Source organism: Callorhinus ursinus, unplaced genomic scaffold, assembly GCF_003265705.2.
Source record: "Callorhinus ursinus isolate GAN/ISIS: 27379988/994484 unplaced genomic scaffold, GSC_fseal_2.0 scaffold10, whole genome shotgun sequence".
Taxonomy (NCBI): Eukaryota; Metazoa; Chordata; class Mammalia; order Carnivora; family Otariidae; genus Callorhinus; species Callorhinus ursinus.
In genome coordinates this window covers 87,190,653-87,214,151 of record NW_027397072.1, presented here as the reverse complement: position 1 = coordinate 87,214,151, position 23,499 = coordinate 87,190,653, and positions in this window count along the sequence as shown.

Here is a 23,499-nt window from a genome sequence, read left to right as displayed (position 1 = left end):
TGATTTTTAAAGGTTGTTTCAGAGGAAGATAAATTCATTCTCTGTTATTCCATCTTGACTAGGATTGGTATTTTTAAAAACTTCTTTGTAAATTAGGGACAATAGTCTCTTATCTGTAATATTATGCTGCTAATATTTTCTCTCAGTCTGTCATGTCCTTTGTATATGGTTATGGTGTATTTTTACTATGCAGTTTTTTCATTTTTATGTAGTAAAAGTTATCAATGTTTTTTTTTTATTATGTGCAGTTAGCCAGCATACAGTACATCACAAATTTTTGTTGTAGTTGTCAATGACTCATTAGTTGTCTATAATACCCAGTGACTCTTGAATATTAGTCATAGTTAGAAAGGCTTTCCTTTTTTCTTTCCTTAGAAAGGATTTCTTAAATGTTCCTACTAGTGCTCTAGTATATTTCTAAATTTTGTAAACATTCCATGTGCATTTGAAAATAAATAATATGCTTTATTATCAGTAAATTGTGTTTGGTGTATATCCAAAAGGTCTGTCTTATTGATTATTTTGTTTAAATATTTTATATACTTACTTATTTTTTATCTACCTGATTTGTCTCCTACTGAGAGTGGTATGTTAAAATCTTTATTATTACTGTGTTTCTATTTCTTTTTGCATCACTTAGAGTTTGTTCTGTTATTTAGTGCATAGTTATTCATAAACATCAGATCTTTATGTGGACTGTGTCTTTTAATATTATAAAATGTCCTTTGTCTAATTTAATGCTCTTTGCCTTGAAGTCTACTTTGTCTGTTAATAGGATTGCAGCCCTTGGTTTCTTTTTTTTTTTTTTTTTTTGGGTTTATAAAGCTTGTTTAATATCAATGTAACATTTTTTTTCAAAATTAGCATTAATGAAAGAATAAACAGTAAAGTTCTTCCTTATCTACAAAAGCTCCCTGGAACATTAAAGGTCCTAGCTATACCCACCTAGTACGAAACACTGTGAAAAAGCAGAACCAACCATTTGTTAATTCTTAGCTCTTTCCCTTCTTGGAGCATGCAAAGCAAGACTGCCTTTCTTGGCAATACTAATCTCTATCTATATATGTTTTTTAAAGTTTATTTTTTATTATAACTCACGTTTGAATCTTTAAACAACTGTCTATTTGTTTAGCAAGGAAAAAGGTGTATAGACCACTAACAATACTTATTTCCCCTTAGCCACAGGAACAAAGGCAGAGTACAGAATGGGCTCTAAGGGTAAGGCTCCTGACCCAGACTGAACCCCTTGCACTAAGATTCTAATCACAAAAATCACACTGTTTTGGTAACAGGTTCCTGGACAGTCTCCTGACTTATTTCCAGTGACTGCATGGCTTCATCCAGGCTGCTCATCACTGCGGTGGAGAGGAGAGCACTGGAATGAACATTCTCTTTTTCAAGAGACTTCATGGTTTCCAGGCTGAGCATCATTGTGCCTTCGCACGGCTTCCTTCGCGGCTTCACGGCCAAAAAGCGAATCAGCCTTTTGGCACGCTTGCGGTACCGGCGTCTCCCCATGATGAAGATTTCAACCTTGCCCTCGGAGTTGCGCTTTCTCATTTGGAGCAGGACTTTGAACTCCCGCTCGAATCCCGGGAGGAGGACTCTGCTTGGACCGAAAATCTTTTCCAGCAGACGTGCCTCTACGTGAAGCACTGATGGCTTCAGAAAGTGCTTAAACTTACACCAGGACTGCTGAGTGTGCATAAGGAGCCAGCTCCTGGAAAGGGAACACTTCTTGCTGGCTCCTGGGCTGTGAGGTCCGGGCTGGGTCTTAACCCTGAAGGGCGCCATTGCTCGTACTCAGGACCGGATCTCGCAGCCCTTGGTTTCTTATTGCTTCTATTTGCCTCATACATGTTTATTAATCTCTTTATTTTTAGCCTACTTGAATCACTACTTAAGTGTGTCTTGTATATAGTAAAAAGTTGTATTTTGTTTGTGGTCCAACTTGAAAATCTTTTTCTTTTCATAAGTACATTAATTTTGTTCATATTAATGATATGAGTAATATGTATGGTCTCAATTTTGTCTATTACCTTATGCAGACATTTATTTGCATATTATGTTATATATACTATTTCTATTTCTTTATTTGGTGTGGTCATTTTGTTCCTTAAAATTTTTCTTTTGGTGTTTAGGAAGGTAAAAATATTTTGGGGGTTACCTTTGGATTAATACTTCTTATAGTGCCCTTAATGTTTTTTTCTTACTTAACTTTTCACCATCTGCCAGCTTGAAATGGTACCCTTTCCCTCCTATTGACAACTTTTTCTCTTTTCCATTCTTTCTTGTTTTTAGTTGCTTTTCCCTACTTTGCCTGAACATAATGTTCACATATTATCTTTAATTCATGACCATGTTCTTTTATTGTTCTTAGTTCTTCAATTAAAAATGTGAAATGCTCACTATAAGTCCTTTTGTGTAGTTTTGGGGCAATCCTTTGGCTAGATGAAAGTGATTCTCAGATTCCTCTGGAAGTGCTTATGTATTACCTTATTCTGGCATGTGATAAACTCTTTGTCTATGGCCTTACTACTTTCAGGAAGTTTTGCTGGATAAATATTAAAATTTTTAAATTCCTTAGGTTTCTTGAAAATTATACTCCTCTGTTGCGTTTCTTTGTATATTATTTTGAAATATCTCAATCTGATTCTTCTGCCTTTTAATTTTTTTCTTTTACTTTCTTCCTTCCTCCTCCTCCTCCTTCTTCTTTCCCTGCAGATCATGGAAATTATTTTTCTTTTTATCCCTAAAGTAATAGTTTTACTAGAATATATGTTGGGGCACTTCTTTTTTTCTGGAAGATTTTCTTGAATTTATAGTTTTAAATATTAGTTCTTTTTTTAAAAAAATTTTATTGTTATGTTAATCACCATACATTACATCACTAGTTTTTGATGTAGTGCTCCATGATTCATTGTTTGTGTATAACACGCAGTGCTCCATGCAGAACGTGCCCTCTTTAATACCCATCACCAGGCTAACCCATCCTCCCACCCTCCTCCCCTCTAGAACCCTCAGTTTGTTTTTCAGAATCCATCGTCTCTCATGGTTCATCTCCCACTCCGATATCTCCCCCTTCATTCTTCCTCTCCTGCTATCTTCTTCTTCTCTCTCTCTTTTTATTTTAACATATAATGTATTATTTTTTCAGAGGTACAGGTCTATGATTCAACAGTCTTGCAGAGTTAACAACGCTCACCATAGCACATACCCTCCCCAATGTCTATTAACAAGCCACCCCATCCCTCCCACCCCCCACCACTCCAGCAACCCTACATTTGTTTCTTGAGATTAAGAATTCCTCATATCAGTGAGGTGATACCATACATGTCTTTCTCTGATTGACTTATTTTGCTCAGCATAATACCCTCCAGTTCCATCCACATTGTTGCAAATGGCAAGATCTCGTTCCTTTTGATGGCTGCATAATATTCCATTGTAGATATATACCACATCTTCTTCATCCATTCATCTGTCGATGGACATGTTGGCTCTTTCCACAGTTTGGCTATTGTGGACATTGCTGCTATAAACATCAGGGTGCACATACCCCTTCAGATCCCTACATTTGTATTTTTCTGGTAAATATCCAGTAGTGCAATTGCTGGATCATATGGTAGCTCTATTTTCAACTTTTTGAGGAATCTCCGTACTGTTTTCCAGAGTGGCTGCACCAGTTTGCATTCCCACCAACAATGTAAGAGGGTTCCCCTTTCACTGCATCCCCACCATCATCTGTTGTTGCCTGACTTGTTAATTTTAGCCATTCTGACTGGTGTGAGGTGATATCTCATTGAGGTTTTGATTTGGATTTCCCTGATGCTGAGCAATGTTGAGTACTTTTTCATGTGTCTGTTAGCCATTTGGATGTATTCTTTGAAAAATGTCTGTTCATGTCTTCTGCCCATTTCTTGATTGGATCATTTGTTCTTTGGGTATTGAATTTAAGAAGTTCTTTATAGATTTTGGATACTAGCCCTTTATCTGATATGTTATTTGCAAATATCTTCTCCCATTCTGTCAGTTGTTTTTTGGTTTTGTTGACTGTTACTTTAGTGTGCAAAAGCTTTTATCTTTTACTCTAGTTTTTTTTTTAATTATGTTATGTTAATCCCCATACATTACACCATTAATTTTTGATGTAGTGTTCCATGATTCATTGTTTGCATATAACACTCAGTACTCCATGTAGAACGTGCCCTGTTTAATACTCATCACCAGGCTAACCCATATTCCCACCCCCACCCCTCTAGAACCCTTAGTTTGTTTTTCAGAGTCCATCATCTCTCATGGTTCATCTCCTCTTTTGATTTCCCCCCCTTCAACCTTCCCCTCCTGCTATCTTCTTCTTTTTTTCTTTTTTAACATTTAATGTATTATTTGCTTCAGAGGTACAGATCAATTTTTCAACAGTCATCCACACTTCACAGCGCTCACCATAGCACATACCCTCCCCAGTGTCTATCACCCAGTCACCTCATCCCTCCCACCCCCCACCACTCCAGCAACCCTCCGTTTGTTTCCTAAGATTAAGAATCCTCATATCAATGAGGTCATATGATACATGTCTTTCTCTGATTGACTTATTTCGCTCAACATAATATCATCCAGTTCCATCCACATCATTGCAAATGGAAAGATTTCATTCTTTTTTATGGCTGCATAATATTCCATTGTATATATATACCACATCTTTATCCATTCATCTGTCGAACATCTTGGCTCTTTCCACAGTTTGGCTATTGTGGACATTGCCGCTATAAACATTGGGGTGCACGTACCACTTTGGATCCTACATTTGTATCTTTGGAGTAAATACCCAGGGGTGCAATTGCTGGGTCATAAGGTCAAAAGCTTTTAATCTTCATGAGGTCCCAATAGTACATTTTTGCCCTTGCTTTCTTGCTTTTGGCGATGTTTCTAGGAAGAAGTTGTTGCAGTTGAGGTAGAAGAGGTTACTGCCTGTGATCTCCTCTAGGATTTTGATGGACTCCTGTCTCACATTTAGGTCTTTCAACCATTTGGAGTCTATTTTTGTGTGTGGTGTAAGGAAATGGTCCAGTTTCATTCTTCTGCATGTGGCTGTCCAATTTTCCCAACACCATTTGTTGAAGAGACTGTCTTTTTTCCGTTGGACATTCTTTCCTGCTTTGTCAAAGATTAGTTGACCATAGAGTTGAGGGTCCATATCTGAACTCTGTATTCTGTTCCATTGATCTATGTGTCTGTTTTTGTGCCAGTATCATACTGTCTTGATGATTACAGCTTTGTAATAGAGCTGGAAGTATGGAATAGTGATGCCATCAACTTTGCTTTTCTTTGTTAACATTCTTCTGGGTATTCGGGTTTTTTTCTGGTTCCATACAAATTTTAGGATTATTTGTTCCATTTTTTGAAAAAAGTGGATGGTATTTTTTTTAAAGATTTTATTTATTTGACAGAGAGAGAGAGCGAGAACAGGAACACAAGCAGGGGAAGTGGGAGAGGGAGAAGTAGGCTTCCCGTGGGGCAGGGATCTGGAGGGTAATTTGATAAGGATTGCATTAAATGTGTAGATTGCTCTAGGTAGCTTTGACACCTTCACAATATTTGTTCTCTCAATCCACGAGCATAGAAGTCTTTTCCATTTCTTTGTGTCTTCCTCAATTTCTTTCATGAGTATTTTATAGTTTTCTGAGTACAGATCCTTTGCCTCTTTGGTTAGATTTATTCCTAGGGATCTTACGATTTTGGGTGGAATTGTAAATGGGATCGACTCCTTAATTTCTATTTCCTCTGTCTTATTGTTGGTGTATAGGAATGCCACTAATTTCTGTGCACTGATTTTATATCCAGCCACTTTAATGAATTCCTGTATGAGTTCTAGAAGTTTTGGGGTGGAGTCTTTTGGGTTTTCCACATAAAGTATCATATCAGCTGCAAAGAGTGAGAGTTTGACCCCTTCTTTGCCGATTTGGATGCCTTTGATATCTTTTTGTTGTCTGATTGCTGTGGCTAGGACTTCTAATACTATGTTGAATAGCAGTGGTGATAGTGGACATCCCCGCCGTGTTCCTGACCTTAGCGGGAAAGCTCTCAGTTTTTCCGCTTTGAAAATGATATTTGCTGTGGGTTTTTCATAGATGGCTTTTATGATAATGAGGTATATACCCTCTATCCCTATACTTTAAAGAGTTTTGATCAAGAAAGGATGCTGTACTTTGTCAAATACTTTTTCTGTATCTGTTGAGAGGATCATATGATTCTTGTTCTTTCTTTTGTTAATGTATTGTATCACATTGATTGATTTGCAGATGTTGAACCACCCTTGCAGCCCAGGGATAAATCCCACTTGGTCATGGTGAATAATCCCTTTAATGTACTGTTGGATCCGATTGGCTAGTATTTTGGTGAGAATTTTTGCATCCATGTTCATCAAGGATACTGGTCTGTAATTCTCCTTTTTGATGGGCTCTTTGTCTGGTTTGGGGATCAAGATAATGGTGGCCTCATAAAATGAGTTTGGAAGTTTTCCTTCCACTTCTATTTTTTGGAACAGTTTCAGAAGAATAGGTATTAATTCTTCTTTAAATGTTTGGTAGAATTCCTCTGGGAAGCCATCTGGCCCTGGGCTTTTGTTTCTTGGGAGATTTTTGATGACTGCTTCAATTTCCTTAATGGTTATAGGTCTGTTCAGGTTCTCTATTTCTTTCTGGTTCAGTTTTGGTAGTTTATACATCTCTAGGAATGTGTCCATTTCTTCCAGATTATCTAATTTGCTGGCATAGAGTTGCTCATAATATGTTCTTTTTTTAAAGATTTTATTTATTCACATGAGACACAGAGATACAGAGAGTGAGAGAGAGAAAGGATGAGCAGGGAGAGAGGCAGAGGGAGAGGGAGAAGCAGGCTCCTCGCTGAGCCAGGAGCCCAATGTGAGGCTCGATCCCAGGACCCTGGGATCATGACCTGAGCCGAAGGCAGACGCTTAACCATCTGAGCCACCAAGGTGCCCCTCATAATATGTTCTTATAATTGTTTGTATTTCTTTGGTGTTGGTTGTGATTTCTCCTCTTTCATTCATGATTTTGTTGATTTGGGTCATTTCTCTTTTATGTTTGGTAAGTCTGGCCAGGAGTTTATCAATCTTGTTAATTCTTTCAAAGAACCAGCTCCTAGTTTCGTTGATCTGTTCTGCTGTTCTTTTGGTTTCTATTTCATTGATTTCTGCTCTGATCTTTAATATTTCTCTTCTCCTGTTGGTTTTAGGCTTTATTTGCTGTTTTTTTTTTCTAGCTCCTTTAGGTGTAGGGTTAGCTTGTGTATTTGAGACCTTTCTTGTTTCTTGAGAAAGGCTTGTATTGCTATATACTTTCCTCTCAGGACTGCTTTTGCTGTATCCCAAAGATTTTGAACAGTTGTGCTTTCATTTTCATTGGTTTCCATGAATTTTTTAAATTCTTCTTTAATTTCCTGGTTGACCCATTCATTCTTTAGTAAGATGCTCTTTAGCTTCCATGTATTTGAGTTCTTTCCGACTTTCCTCTTGTGATTGAGGTCTAGTTTCAAAGCACTGTGGTCTGAAAATCTGCAGGGAATAATCCCAATCTTTTGGTACAGGTTGAGACCTGATTTGTGACCTAGGATGTGATCTATTCTGAAGAATGTTCCATGGGCACTAGAGAAGAACGTGTATTTCGTTGCTTTGGGTTGGAATGTTTTAAATATATCTGTGAAGTCCATTTGGTCCAGTGTTTCATTTAATGTCTTTATTTCCTTGTTGATCTTTTGCTTAGATGATCTGTCTATTTCAGTGAAGGGGGTGTTAAAGTCTCCCACTATTATTGTATTGTTGTCAATGTGTTTCTTTGCTTTTGTTATTAATTGGCTTATATAATTGGCTGCTCCCATGTCAGGGGCATAGATATTCACAATTGTTAGATCTTCTTGTTGGATAGACACTTTAAGTAGCATATAGTGTCCTTCCTCATCTTTTATTACAGTCTTTGGTTTAAAATCTAATTTGTCTGATATAAGGATTGCCACTCCAGCTTTCTTTTGGTGTCCATTAGCATAGTAAATGGTTTTCCACCCCTCACTTTCAATCTGGGAGTGTCTTTGTGTCTAAAATGAGTCTCTTACAGACAGCATATTAGTCTGTGTCTTTTGATTGGGGCATTTAGCCCATTTACATTCAGGGTAACTATTGAAATATATGAATTTTGTGCCATTGTGTTGCCTGTAAGGTGACTATTAGTGTATATTGTCTGTGTTCCTTTCTGGTCTCTGTTGCTTTTAGGCTCTCTCTTTGCTTAGAGGACCCCTTTCAATATTTCTTTAGGGCTGGTTTGGTGTCTGCAAATTCCCTTAGTTTTTGTTTTTCCTGGAAGCTTTTTATCTCCTTCTATTTTCAAGGACAGCCTAGCTGGATATAGTATTCTTGGCTGCATATTTTTCTCGTTTAGTACTCTGCATATATCATGCCAGTCCTTTCTGGCCTGCCAGGTCTCTGTGGATGGGTCTGTTGCCAATCTAATGTTTCTACCATTGTAGGTTACAGGTCTGTTCTCCTGAGTTGCTTTCAGGATTTTCTCTTTTCTCTGAGCCTTGTAAGTTTTACTATTAGATGTTGAGGTGTTGACCTATTTTTATTGATTTTGGGAGGGGTTCTCTGTGCCTCCTGGATTTTGATGCCTGTTTCCTTCCCCAAATTAGGGAAGTTCTTGCTATAATTTGCTCCAATATACCTTCTGCCCCCCTCTCTCTTTCTTCTGGGATCCCAATTATTCTAATGTTGTTTCATCTTATGGTATCGCTTATCCCTCGAATTCTGCCCTCGTGATCCAGTAGTTGTTTATCTCTCTTTTTCTCAGCTTCTTTATTTTCCATCATTTGGTCTTCTATATCACTAATTCTTTCTTCTGCCTCATTTATCCTAGCAGTTAGAGCCCCCATTTTTGATTGCAATTCATTAATAGCCTTTTTGATTTCGACTTGGTTAGATTTTAGTTCTTTTATTTCTCCAGAATGGGTTTCTCAATTAACTTCCATGCATTTTTCAAGCCCAGCTAGTATCTTTAACATCATCATTTTGAACTCTAGTTCCAACATCGTGCTAATGTCCATTTTGAGCAGGTCCCTGGCAGTCGGTACTGCCTCTTGTTCTGTTTTTTGAGTTGATTTTTTCCGTCTTGTCATTTTGTCCAGAGGAGAATAGATGAATGACAGAACAAAATGCTAACAGGGTAACAATGTACCTAGAAAATATACTCTAAACAAATCAGAAAAGATGTTCCAGAAAGTGGTCGCTTTTCTGTTCAGAGATTTGCTGCTATTCTTCTCTTTGATCTCCTGTTGAGTTTGTAGGTGCTCAGAATATTTTGACCCCTATCCATCTGAATTCCTGAGACTAGGCAAATCCAGGTCTCCTACTCCTCTCCCATCTTGCTCCACCCCCCTCCTGGAATTTTTCAAGTTTTACTGAGTTTGCATTCTTAAGTTCTTCTATAACTTAAAGCCTTTGTAGGTTAATGCCACCTCTTGGGTTATTCTGTTCCAGAATGAGTTTTTACCTCCTCATTTTTCTTTTGTTTTCTTTCTCCTTTTTTCCCCTCCACATGGCAACCTAATCTCACTGGGTGGCATAGTATTAATCAGTACCCTGGATCTTTAGTGCCCTCACCCTTATGGGGCATGTGCACCTGCTGTAAATGAAAGCCAACGTGTGTGTCACCTTGACAGAGAAGCTGTGGCTAACTTTCCCATCATTTTAAAATGATCCCATAACATAGGCCCAAGGCTTACCTGCCAACTCATGGTCCCCAAATTCAGGTACCATACAACAGGAAAATAAATGTTCACAGCAAATAAGACAGACACAACATTCCATACTTTTTTGAACTCCATTTCATGTATTATTGTGAAAAGAGGTTAGTCCAGGCTTGATATTAGCCCTTTTCCCAGAATTGGATTGGTTTTCCAGGAATATTAAGCCTGATTTTAATTTTAATGCTATCAGGACCCAAACAAAATTAAGTGGGAATACAGGAGGTGCTCTGCCCTCTCTGTCTTCTAGCTATAATTGTGTGATGGCAGAGAATCTGGGATGTTCCTAGGAAGAGCTGAGGTGGCACCATATTTTACAATTCTTGAGTTTTATAGTTCTAATCATAGGTTGTTACCCACAATTGGTTGAACGTAGGATTGCTCACATGTAAGTGACAATAGCTTAAACTGGCTTTGTTTCAGAATGAAATGAAGTTTATTTATAATAGACAGAGTTAGAGTTTTGCTTTGCTTTGTTTCTGGCTCTCAAAAGAACATGAAAAAAACAAAACTTCTGCTTGACTTTCTCTTACAACACACTACTGGTAAATTAATTAGAAGGAATGTTCTTGAGCTGTCTCTCTCCTGGTTTCTTTAGTCCACGCCTGGCTGGGCTCTCTGCTGATCTTTCATTAGCATTGATGAGCTTGGGCTGGAAAGGCACTTCTCTTTGCTCCTGAGAGAATCTCCACTAGGTAGTCTCACAGTTTTAATCATCTCTAATAGCTATTTTGGCACACATTCAGAGTAGGCTCAGTGAGGGGCAGAGGAAATATTTTGCATTAACTGGATTATTTTAAGTTTCCAGCCCTGCAATGTTGCTTTAGGACAAAATGGATGGTTCTGGGAAAGACAGCTTGCTTTCCCCAGAGTCTGTAAGGAAATGACTCCTGCTATGCTAAGCCAAGTTGAATTCCACTTGGCTGTCTGCTGGATATTATGCTTAGGAGGCTTTTCCTTTAGGCAGTGGAAATGGCAGCTGTGATTGGCATGTGCTTGCTGTGTGGCAAGTATGGTGGTCTACTGACGACTTATTGCAGAGGCTGGAAAAAGAAAGGAAAAGGCCATAAAAGCAGGTTTTGTTTACTCCTTTCAGATGTTACATGTTAGACTTAAATGCATCTATGCCGGTTTCCCCACAGGACATTCAGAAGACTTTACATTGTTGGTGAATATTGAAAAGACTGAGAACATTTAGAGGTTAGGTTTATAACCTGATTTGAGGATCTTAGCTCCTCCCAGTGCTCAAGACGTGACTGAAATGAGCATATCTGGGATTGACAGGGATCTGAGGTCAGGCTGATTCTGACTGGTTTGAAGGCATAGAGTACAAAAGATATTCTGAAATAATGCCAAAGATGGACCCTTTGCCTAGATTCAGTATGACATAATGGTTGAAAGAATAGGTTTCAGAGATTTGGTTTTAAATCTTGGATCCACTAGCTGTGCATATTTTGGTAAACTGATCAACATTTCTGAGACTCCTTTTCATCAGGCAGTAGAATGGGGGAAATAATATCAATCTGATAGGATTACTTTGAGGACTTAATGTGATAGTGTGTGTGTGTGCATTATGTGCCTGTGCATGCTTTTGTGTGTGTCTGTATCTGTGTGAGTGTGTAAATCACAGTACGTGGGTTTAATCACTCAGTAGATGACAGCTAATATTTACTATCATATTGGGACACTTTCTAGAATGTTGCAACTTCCTTTAGGGCTACTTCAAGTTTCATGGTAGAATTTTACCTTTCTTACTGACAAAATCCTTGTTGAAAGCTGTCTTAGTCAGCTTAGGCTACCATAACAAAATAGTGTAGACTGGGTGGCTTAAACAACAGAAATTTATATTTTCATCCTTCTGGAGGTTAGAAAGTCCCAGATTCAGGTTCTAGTAGGGTTCCATTCCTGGTGAGGGCCCTCTTTCTAGCCTGTAAAAGCCACCTTCTCTCTACGTCTGCACGTGGTGGAGAGAGAGAGAGATCCCTTCCTCTTCTCATAAGGCCACAGTCCTATTGCATTAGAGCTTCAACAACATGACCTCTTTTAAACGTAATTAACAGTGGGCTTTGACATATGCATTTTGGGGGGACACAATTCAGTCCAGAGCAAAAACCAAGCTCTTCTGGGAAAGGGTACTTGATGAGGGCGGTGGGTCATCCAAGATTCACAGAGAAATTTGATTCTGGTTTCTGGTGTGTTCCTTCCTATTTATTATTTGAGTCATTATCTTTTGTGACCCACCAGGCAAGGAAAGAAAAGGGGGTATTAGATCTTTAAGATCTTTATATAAAATTATGACTAAATGCCTAAGTGTAACACATGAATTACTTTCTTTAATCAAATTCTTTCTCTGATGCATGGGGAGATGGAACATGAGAAAATAAATATTGAAGGGGTTGGAGGGTGTGACACTTAAACCACATCATAGGTGTGGGTTTGGAAGATTATATATACAGAAATTGGTTTGGTACTGCTGGATTCGATGCCTGGAAAAGGAACAGTTTTATCAGCTGGCTGCTAGCTCCATGTGGGACTCTAAATGTCAGGTGGAGAGAGCAGTTAGTTCAAGGCACTGAGAATTTCCCACTGTTCCCTTGACTCCTTAAGCTAAAGTGTCTTATTCACTATTAGGACTCATTAGGCTATTACATTTAAATGTTGGACCAGCTGGTGTTGGAGGAAAGCACTCTGGACAGCACCTTCCTATCCTCTGGTCCTCATTTCCCCAGCTTTCTCATCCTCACGTTCTTCTGTGTTTCTCTCCAGGCCTCTTGCTCTGACTCCGTCTCTGCTTCCTTCTGACTTGTTGATAGTCTCTGCTCTCCCATGTACCTGAGTCTTCTCCTGCAGCGTTCAGCTTTGCTTATCCATTATGCTGAAGGCACCCTCTGACTTGGTCAGGAGTGGTCCATCTTATCCAACCAGAACTAACCCTGGCTCCAGCCCTGTTGAGGTCAGACCAGCCTTGCTTGTCTGCTATAGACCAACTGAGAACAAAGGATGAAGACCACATGATTTTAGGCCGTTGGCCATTACTAAAAATGAACATGCTACCTTTTTGTGGAAATAATGGATAGTATCTTCTCTCTGTCTTCTTTAGGTAAGAACTAATGAGTTTAAGAGTTAAATATGTACAGATGCTTTGGTAAGACCGTTCCTTTAATGAACTCAACTGTTATCAATGTCCGAAGCTCTAAATATTGACTTGCCATTTAGTTTTAATGACAGTTTTAATATCCTCCCCTGCAAAATGGACGCAGCACTCCCCACACTCAGTTCCAGAACTTTTCCGTCTGGGATCCGGGACACCTCTCTGTGCCTCAGTTTCCTCCTCTGGGGGTCACTAGAGCTTCTATTTAAGAGGGTTACAGTTAGAATGAAATGAGATAATATGTAGAAAGGCTTAAAACAGTGTCTGATAAATGGTGTTTTTCTACTTCCCCACATTTAAATTTTCTTTCCTCAAACTGGAGTTGGAATTCCCAGGGGCTCTGCAGTGAGGTACAGCTCCAACTCTGTGATGTGCTGAGCAGGGGGGGTGGGCCCAGTGGTGGCAATCTGCGTCTTCTGAGTTTGGACTTATAGAAGAGAGAGGGAAGGGAACTGGTATTTTCAGTGGCTCACATTATGTCAGACACATATATCAACTCCTGTGACTCCAAACAGCCCAGAGAGGGTAAAACTTAACCTCCTGATGTTTTAATGGTTAAACCAAGGTAAAATCAGACTTTGGCCCAGGTCTCTGTGATCCCAGAATCCAATAATACTGTCAATAATCCTCTGACTTTTGGTCAAAGTAGAAAAATAAGACAGAGCATGGTAATTGGCTTGCCTCTGTTGCGTTATTTTCCTTCTAGTTAGAGATTTCCTGACAGCCATTTGTTCATATTTCTAGCTCACATATCTAATTTAGTGATCCTTCCCTTATGAATCACGATAAAGGTAAAGTGTGGAACCATGGTTCTGGCTCTTATTAAGTGCTCATTAAATGTTACACTTACTCAATTTTGCTAATTGATCTTATGAGCTAGACTAAACTCCTAACCTCTATACCCACTCTCCCCCTGATGGAGGGAGAAGTGAATTATCCACAATTTACTCTAAATTGGTGAGTTTAGGAAAACCAGCTGAGCATGCTGTCCTCAGTTCCTGCTTCTTTTCTCTAAGTCAACCTGCCTGTAGGGATTTACTTTCTTGCTTTGCGTATAGATTGGAGACACACATTTAATACAGCCCACTATGGCTATACATCTAAGTTACATTTCTATTCAAGGTTTCATAAGTAATAAGCCTGTTATTTTGACTTCTTCTGTCTAATATTCATGTATAGTCTTCAATTCATATAAGCCCAGTGGAGAATAGTGTATTGTTGAGCCTCTTTACATGCCATCATATGTAAATAATGGGACTGGTTTATGATATTTTATTAACCTAGCAAAATGGACTATCTTGGGAGAAAAATGACAAGTGATCTTTGCATGATGATTTGAGAATTACTGAAAAAATTTCAGAAAAATTTTAGTTCATGGTGAAATAGTTCATGGCCAGAACTTTGGCCATCAAAGTTTTTATTCCTTTAGAATCTTTCCTATAGTTTTTTTTTCTTAAGAAATATAAGTATCATGGGAGAGGATTAAAATCTTAAATTACATAGGCTTTTAAGTATCATAAATGTTCTTTCTCCCTTGGAATAGTGCAGGGAGAGGGTGTACTTCTGGAAGGCAGAGGGATAGATAAAAGAGGGGTGAGGAGTTCTGAAATCTGTTACCTAATGCATAATATTGCCCCTAGTCAGTCTCATAGAATTCTGTCCATGGTCCCCATGACACTGGCACACAATAAATGTTTGTGGGCTGAATGAATGAACATTCTTACAGATCTGCTTCATGGAAATACAAATATCTACTCACACTGTTATGACATTATGCAGAGTAGTTGGTCTGAGATGATGCTCCTATTTTACTTGTCCTTTTGCATGTGAAAAAAGAAGGTGGCCCATATATATAATGTCTCATTGTGAAATCTTAACTTGATTTTATTATAACACCTGTAAATAGGATGAAAAGTTTGAATTAAGATTAAGATGACTGTAAGTTTGCAATAATGAAATACTAAAGTGCCTTTTTATACTTCAAATAGTTATTTCCAGTGGTAAAATGAAGTGTATCTTATATAAGCTCCTTGAAACATGGAAGAGAGTTTTGTCCAAGAACAATTTTATATCTGTATAGATTTAATATTAAAGGTGATCTTATTCAATGATCTTACTTGTGAGACCCAATGCCTGTTCATGTGAATAAGCTCATAGAGTTTCTTTCATAAATAAAAAGCATATTGAATGTGTATGTGTGGTTTTGGATGATGCCTTGATGTGAGATGGAACTAGAGGCCAGTGGGACTAAATTGCCCATCAGTGCCTACCCGCTGAAGTGAAGCTCTTTTAACAAGATGATCTGCCATCCCATCAGTTTTTGTTTTGACAGTTACAGACAATGATGATGTCGAGTCTAGCATCGAAATGTTCTATTTTGTTCCCCAAATGAATTCTCCTATTTGTTACCCATAAAAAATTAGTTGTATAAAAAGGCAGTACCTCAATCAAAATTTCTAAAGTGTGCAGCATAGTCAGGCCCTGCTGAGAGAGGATGGAGAGCAGGTGGGAAGTTCATGTCAGGATTAACTTGGGTTCTGCCTGATGAGTCAGTCTGGAGTGGGAAGGAGAGGGAATGATAAATATCTCCCAGGGTTCCTTTGATAACAATATTAAAGTTTTAGCTTATACTATAGAAACTACTCTAATTGACTCTGGTTGCAACTCCTGAGAAAACTTTATCATTCTGACTAAATATGCAAAGTCTGTCATATTTAGCAAGAGGTAAATATTTCTAAATCTCTAAATGGATTTGCTGGCAACTAAATGCTCTTTTAATATAACTTAGGCTTAATAAGGTCAATTTATCACAAAAGTATTTTGCTCCAGGAGCCAGACAAGAACTTTGGGAAAATTAAAGAAGGAAAGTAATGATGCACAAATTGGTGGGACACTATCTTCCAGACCAGTCAGCAATTCTCAGAATTCCAGGTTGGGATAAAGCGCTTTCCAGCAAAGGGACCTCCATGGGTTCCTCCAGCATGTGCTAAAGAGAATTCACTCCATGTCCTTTTATGTCCTGGAGGGATTGATCTTATTCACTCCTGCAGATGTTTACTGAGGACTTACTGTATGCCTAGTAATTTCTAGTTCCTTTTCTGCAAGTGGCAGTAAAGAACAGTCAAAAGCAATAGTTACATAATTATAACCTGTCCTACTCATCAGAGACTTACAAAAACACCATCAAATTTGTGGGCAATGATAAACTCCTGGCTTTTTCTAAAAGTAAATTGGATCTTTCTTGGATTGGATTACAAGAAAGTCACCTGCTGGATAGTAGGAAGTATTGCATTTAACTTGCATTTTAATTTATTCCAATTTTTATTGTAAGTTTCCACCAAAAATAAAAGTCCTACATACTATTCACTATAGCACTTGCTATAAAAATGTTGCTGTGGACTTCCACATGAGAAACTTCCTTTAGAATTTCCCTTTTCTTGAGAAATTTGTGTGTTTCTCACTTTCTATAAGAACGGGAGGTTTAACTGATCTTGCCACCCAGGCATCCCTATACATATATTTATAATATAATTTTTATGAGTTATATTACTTGTTTAACAATGCAAAACGTTTCTAAGCTGCCACGTGTAACTGGTGAATACCATGGTAATTTGTGAGTATTTCTGGAAGCAGGAAAGGAAGCAAGGCAATGGGTACTCAGTATTTCTGGAAAATGGTAGGATCATAAGCCCTGATTTCAGGCTATCTGAGAAGAAAGGTTTGGCAAGTTAGTCTTCTCTTTCCTGTCTTCCCTCCTTCAAATCACGCTAGCACTGCAGAATAGTGTTTGTCTTGACCAGCGGCATTGGCCCAGCGACAAACCTACTCAGCATGCAGGAGCAGTAGCCGTTTTGAAGGAACGGGACGCAAAATGTGGAGCAGTGTTTCCTTGGGGCCTGACCAGTGTTAGTCTCTTGAGTGGATTGCTGGGCTCTGAATAGCTATGCCACGAGAGAGCACTGGATTCCAAGTGACTCAGGGGGTCTTTAGCCCGTTTACTTTTTACTGATTTTGTCTTCTTGGACGCCTCTACAGTTTGGGGTCTGGGGGATAGGGAACCCTCCTGCCTAGACAGAAGGCTTATCTTCACAATGCTGCCAGTAACCCCACTGCTGTTCTTGAGATGGCCTGTAGAACAAACAACGATTGTTACGATATCAAGTATAGTAGCAAAATGTGGAAACAGCTTAAATTGATTTTTGTTGTCTTAGCTGAGGGTCAATATAAAAAACATAGATAAAAAGAATGAGGTTAGGTCCCACTTCCCCTATCCCAAAGCATCTGCAGAGCACTGGAGGGGTACTAACCTTGTCTCAGTGATGATCACCAGAGAGCTTCCTGGAATTTGGGGAAGGGTAGTTAAGGAGTATTTTTGTTTTAACTCTCTATTATTTGAATATTTTTTATAAACTATTTGTGTCATTAGATAAAATGAAATAAAACTATTGTGATATTCCCAAGGGCTAGGCAAATCTGTGACAGAATAGACTTACAAGAGGTTTACAATTCCCAGGCACTGTTTTTTTTTTTTTTTTTTAACCATGACTATTTCATTTCCACCTTTCATTCTCCTTTCTCTGCCTGTGTAGAGGCTGGGCTGTTGTCTCCCTTTGTGGTTGGTCTCCCCACCTCAAGAAAACCATTCTCTATAGCCCTCTCCCTTTGTTTTGTTTTGTTTTTTATAGTATAAGTATTGTTTTATTACTTTGTACTTTTTTTTATTTTATTATGTTACCTTAGTCACCATACAATACATCATTAGTTTTTGATGTAGTGATCCACGATCCATTGTTTTCATATAACATCCAGTGCTCCATGCAGTACGTGCCCTCCTTAATACCCATCACTGGGTTAACCCATCCCCCCACCCCCCTCCCCTCTAAAACCCTGTTTGTTTTTCAGAGTCCATAGTCTCTCATGGTTCGTCTCTCCCTCCGATTTCTCCCCCTTCATTTTTCCCTTCCTTCTCCTAGTGTCCTCCATGCTGTTCCTTATGTTCCACAAATAAGTGAAACCATATGATAACTGACTTTCTCTGCTTATTTCACTTAGCATAATCTCCTCCAGCCCCATCCATGTTGATGTGAAAGTTGGGTATTCATCCTTTCTTTTTTTTTAAAATTTATTTATTGTTATGTTAATCACCATACATTACATCATTAGTTTTGGATGTAGTGTTCCATGATTCATTGTTTGTGCATAACACCCAGTGCTCCACGCAGAATGTGCCCTCTTTAATACCCACCACCAGGCTAACCCATCCCCCCACCCCCTCCCCTCTAGAACCCTGTTTGTTTTTCAGAGTCCATCGTCTTTCATGGTTCGTCTCCCTCTCCGATTTCCCACCCTTCATTCTTCCCCTCCTGCTATCTTCTTCTTCTTTTTTTTTTCTTAACATATATTGCATTATTTGTTTCAGAGGTACAGATCTGTGAGTCAACAGTCTTGCACAATTCACAGCACTCACCATAGCACATACCCTCCCCAACGTCTATCATCCAGCCACCTATCCTTCCCTCCCCCCCACCACTCTAGCAACCCTCAGTTTGTTTCCTGAGATTAAGATTTCCTTATATCAGTGAGGTCATATGATACATGTCTTTCTCTGATTGACTTATTTCACTCAGCATAACACCCTCCAGTTCCATCCACGTCATTGCAAATGGCAAGATCTCATTCCTTTTGATGGCTGCATAATATTCCATTGTGAATATTTACCACATCTTCTTTATCCATTCATCTGTCGATGGACATCTTGGCTCTTTCCACAGTTTGGCTATTGTGGACAATGCTGCTATAAACATTGGGGTGCACGTACCCCTTCGGATCCCTACATTTGTATCTTTGTGGTAAATACCCAGTAGTGCAATTGCTGGATCGTATGGTAGCTCTATTTTCAAAATTTTGAGGAACATCCATACTGTTTTCCAGAGGGGTTGCACCAACTTGCATTCCCACCAACAGTGTAGGAGGGTTCCCCTTTCTCCGCATCCCCGCCAACATCTGTCGTTTCCTGACTTGTTCATTTTAGCCATTCTGACTGGTGTGAGGTGGTATCTCATTGAGGTTTTGATTTGGATTTCCCTGATGCCGAGCAATGTTGAGCAGTTTTTCATGTGTCTGTTGTCCATTTGGATGTCTTCTTTGGAAAAATGTCTGTTCATGTCTTCTGCCCATTTCTTGATTGGATTATTTGTTCTTTGGGTGTTGAGTTTGATAAGTTCTTTCTAGATTTTGGATACTAGCCCTTTATCTGATATGTCATTTGCAAATATTTTCTCCCATTCTGTCAGTTTTCTTTTGATTTTGTGGATTGTTTCTTTTGCTGTGCAAAAGCTTTTTATCTTGATGAAATCCCAATAGTTCATTTTTGCCCTTGCTTCCCTTGCCTTTGGTGATGTTTCTAGGAAGAAGTTGCTGAGGCTGAGGTCGAAGATGTTGCTGCCTGTGTTCTCCGTTAGGATTTTGATGGACTCCTGTCTCACGTTTAGGTCTTTCAACCATTTGGAGTCTATTTTGTGTGTGGTGAAAGGAAATGGTTCAATTTCATTCTTCTGCATGTGGCTGTCCAATTTTCCCAACACCTTTGTTGAAAAGACTGTCTTTTTTCCATTGGACATTGTTTCCTGCTTTGTCAAAGATGAGTTGACCATAGCGTTGAGGGTCCATTTCTGGACTCTCGATTCTGTTCCATTGATCTATGTGTCTGTTTTTGTGCCAGTACCATACTGTCTTGATGATTACAGCTTTGTAATAGAGTTGGAAGTCCAGAATTTTGATGCCGCCAGCTTTGCTTTTCTTTTTCAACATTCCTCTGGCTATTCGGGATCTCTTCTGGTTCCATACAAATTTTGGGATGATTTGTTCCATTTCTTTGAAAAAAGTGGATGATATTTTGATGGGGATTGCATTGACTGTGTAGATTGCTCTAGGTAGCATTGACATCTTCACAATGTTTGTTCTTCCAATCCATGAGCATGGAACGTTTTTCCATTTCTTTGTGTCTTCTTCAATTTCTTTCATGAGTATTTTATAGTTTTCTGAGTACAGATCCTTTGCCTCTTTGGTTTGATTTATTCCTAGGTATCTTATGGTTTTGGGTGCAATTGTAAATGGGATCGACTCCTTAATTTCTCTCTCTTCTGTCTTGTTGTTGGTGGATAGGAATGCCACTGATTTCTGAGCATTGATTTTATATCCTACCACTTTACTGAATTCCTGTATGAGTTCAAGCAGTTTTGGGGTGGAGTCTTTTGGGTTTTCCACATACAGTATCATATGAGCTGCAAAGCGTGAGAGTTTTACTTCCTCTTTGCCGATTTGGATGCTTTTGATTTCTTTTTGTGGTCTGATTGCTGTGGCTAGGACTTCTAATACTATGTTGAATAACATTGGTGATAGTGGACATCCCTGACACGTTCCTGACCCTAGGGGGAAAGCTCTCAGCTTTTCCCCATTGAGAATGATATTTGCTGTAGGTTTATCATAGATGGCTTTTATGATATTGAGGTATGTACCTCTATCCCTATACTCTGAAGAGTTTTGATCAAGAAAGGATGCTGTACTTTGTCAAATGCTTTTTTCTGCATCTATTGAGAGGATCATATGATTCTTGTTCTTTTCTTTGTTAATATTTTGTATCATGTTGATGGATTTGCGGATGTTGAACCAACCTTGCAGACCAGGGATAAATCCTACTTGGTCATGTGAATAATCATTTTAATGTACTCTTGGATCCTATTGGTTCATATTTTGGTGAGAATTTTTGCATCCATGTTTATCAAGGATATTGGTGTGTAATTCTCCTTTCTGATGGAGTCTTGGTTTTGGAATCAAGGTAATGGTGGCTTCATAAAATGAGTTTGGAAGTTTTCCTTCCATTTCTATTTTTTGGAACAGTTTCAGGAGAATAGGTATTAATTCTTCTTGAAATGTTTGGTAGAATTCCCCTGGGAAGCCATCTGGCCCTGGGGTTTTTTTGGGAGGTTTTTGATGACTGCTTCAATTTCCTTAGTGGTTATAGGTCTGTTCAGGTTTTCTATTTCTTCCTGGTTCAATTTTGGTAGTTGATACATCTTAGGAATGCATCCATTTCCTCCAGGTTATCTAATTTGCTGGCATATAGTTGCTCATAATATGTTTTTATAATTGATTGTATGTCTTTGGTGTTGGTTGTGATCTCTCCTCTTTCATTCATGATTTTGTTGATTTGGGTCATTTCTCTTTTCTGTTTGATAAGTCTGGCCAGCAGTTTATCAATCTTGTTAATCCTTTCAAAGAACCAGCTCCTAGTTTCGTTGATGTGTTCTACTGTTCTTTTGGTTTCTAGTTCATTGATTTCTGCTCTGCCCTTTACTATTTCTCTTCTCCTGCTGGGTTTGGGCTTTATTTGCTGTTTTTTCTCCAGCTCCTTTAGGTGAAGGGTTAGGTTGTGTATTTGAGACCTTTCTGGTTTCTTGAGAAAGGCTTGTATTGCTACATAGTTTCCTCTCAGGACTGCCTTTGCTGTATCCCAAAGATTTTGAACCGTTGTGTTTTCATTTTCATTGGTTTCCATGAATTTTTTTAATTCTTCTTTAATTTCCTGGTTGACCCATTCATTCTTTAGTAGGATGCTCTTTAGCGTCCATGTATTGGAGTTCTTCCCGACTTTGCTCTTGTGATTGAGTTCTAGTTTCAAAGCACTGTGGTCTGAAAATATGCAGGGAATAATCCCAATCTTTTGGTACAGGTTGAGACCTGATTTGTGACCTAGGATGTGATCTATTCTGGAGAATGTTCTATGGGCACTAGAGAAGAATGTGTATTCCATTGCTTTGGGATGGAATGTTCTGAATATGTCTGTGAAGTCCATTTGGTCCAGTGTGTCATTTAAAGTCTTTATTTCCTTGTTGATCTTTTGCTTATATGATCTGTCCATTTCAGTCAGGGGGTGTTAAAGTCCCCCACTATTATTGTATTGTTGTCAATGTGTTTCTTTGCTTTTGTTATTAATTGCCTTATATAATTGGCTTCCCCCATGTTGGGGGCATAGATATTTACAATTATTAGATCTTCTTGTTTGATAGGCCCTTTAATTAAGATATAGTGTTCTTCCTCATCTCTTATTACAGTCTTTGTTTTAAAATCTAATTTGTCTGATATAAGGATTGCCACCCCAGCTTTCTTTTGGTGTCCATTAGCAGGGTAAATGGTTTTCCACCCCTTCACTTTCAATGTGCGGATGTCTTTGGATCTAAAACGAGTCTCATGCAGACAGCATATGATGGGTCTTGTTTTTTATCCAATCTGATAGCCTGTGTCTTTTGATTGGGGCATTTAGCCCATTTATATTCATGGTAACTATTGAAAGATATGATTTTAGTGCCATTGTATTGCCTGTAAGGTGACTGTTACTGTGTATTGTCTGTGTTCCTTTCTGGTCTATGCTGCTTTTAGGCTCTCTCTTTGCTTAGAGGACCCCTTTCAATATTTCTTGGAGGACTGGTTTCGTGCTTGCAAATCCTTTACTTTTTGTTTGTCCTGGAAGATTTTTATCTCTCCTTCTACTTTCAATGACAGCCTACCTGGATATAGTATTCTTGGCTGCATATTTTTCTCGTTTAGTGCTCTGAAGATATCATGCCAGTCCTTTCTGGCCTGCCAGGTCTCTGTGGATAGGTCTGTTGCCAATCTAATGTTTCTACCATTATAGGTTACGTATCTGTTCTCCTGAGCTGCTTTCAAGATTTTCTCTTTGTCTCTGAAGACTCATTGGTTTTACTATTAGGGTTTGGGATGTTGACCTATTTTTATTGATTTTGAGAGGGGTTCTCTGTGCCTCCTGGATTTTGATGCCTATTTCCTTCCCCACATTAGGGAAGTCCTTCTATAATTTGCTCCAATATACCTTCTGCCCTTCTCTCTGTTTCTTCTTCTTCTGGGATCCCAATTATTCTAATGTTTCGTCTTATGGTATCACTTATCTCTCGAATTCTGCCCTCGTGATCCAGTAGTTGTTTATCTCTCTTTTTCTGAGCTTCTTTATTTTCCATCATTTAGTCTTCTACATCGCTGATTCTCTCTTCTGCCTCATTTATCCTAGCATTAATGCCCCCATTTTTTTTTAAATTTTTTTTATTGTTATGTTAATCACCATATATTACATCATTAGTTTTTGATGCAGTGTTCCATGATTCATTGTTTGTTCATAACACCCAGTGCTCCATGCAGAACGTGCCCTCCTCAATACCCATCACCAGGCTAACCCATCCCCCCACCGCCCTCCCCTCTAGAACCCTCAGTTTGTTTTTCAGAGTCCATCATCTCTCATGGTTCGTCTCCCCCTCTGACATACTCCCCTTTTCTTCCTCTCCTGTTATCTTCTTCTTTTCCTTTTTTCTTATAATATGTTGCGTTATTTGTTTCAGAAGTACAGATCTGTGATTCAACAGTCTTGCACAATTCACAGCGCTCACCGTAGCACATACCCTCCCCAATGTCTATCACCCAGCCACCCCATCCCTCCCACCCCCAACCACTCCAGTAACACTCAGTTT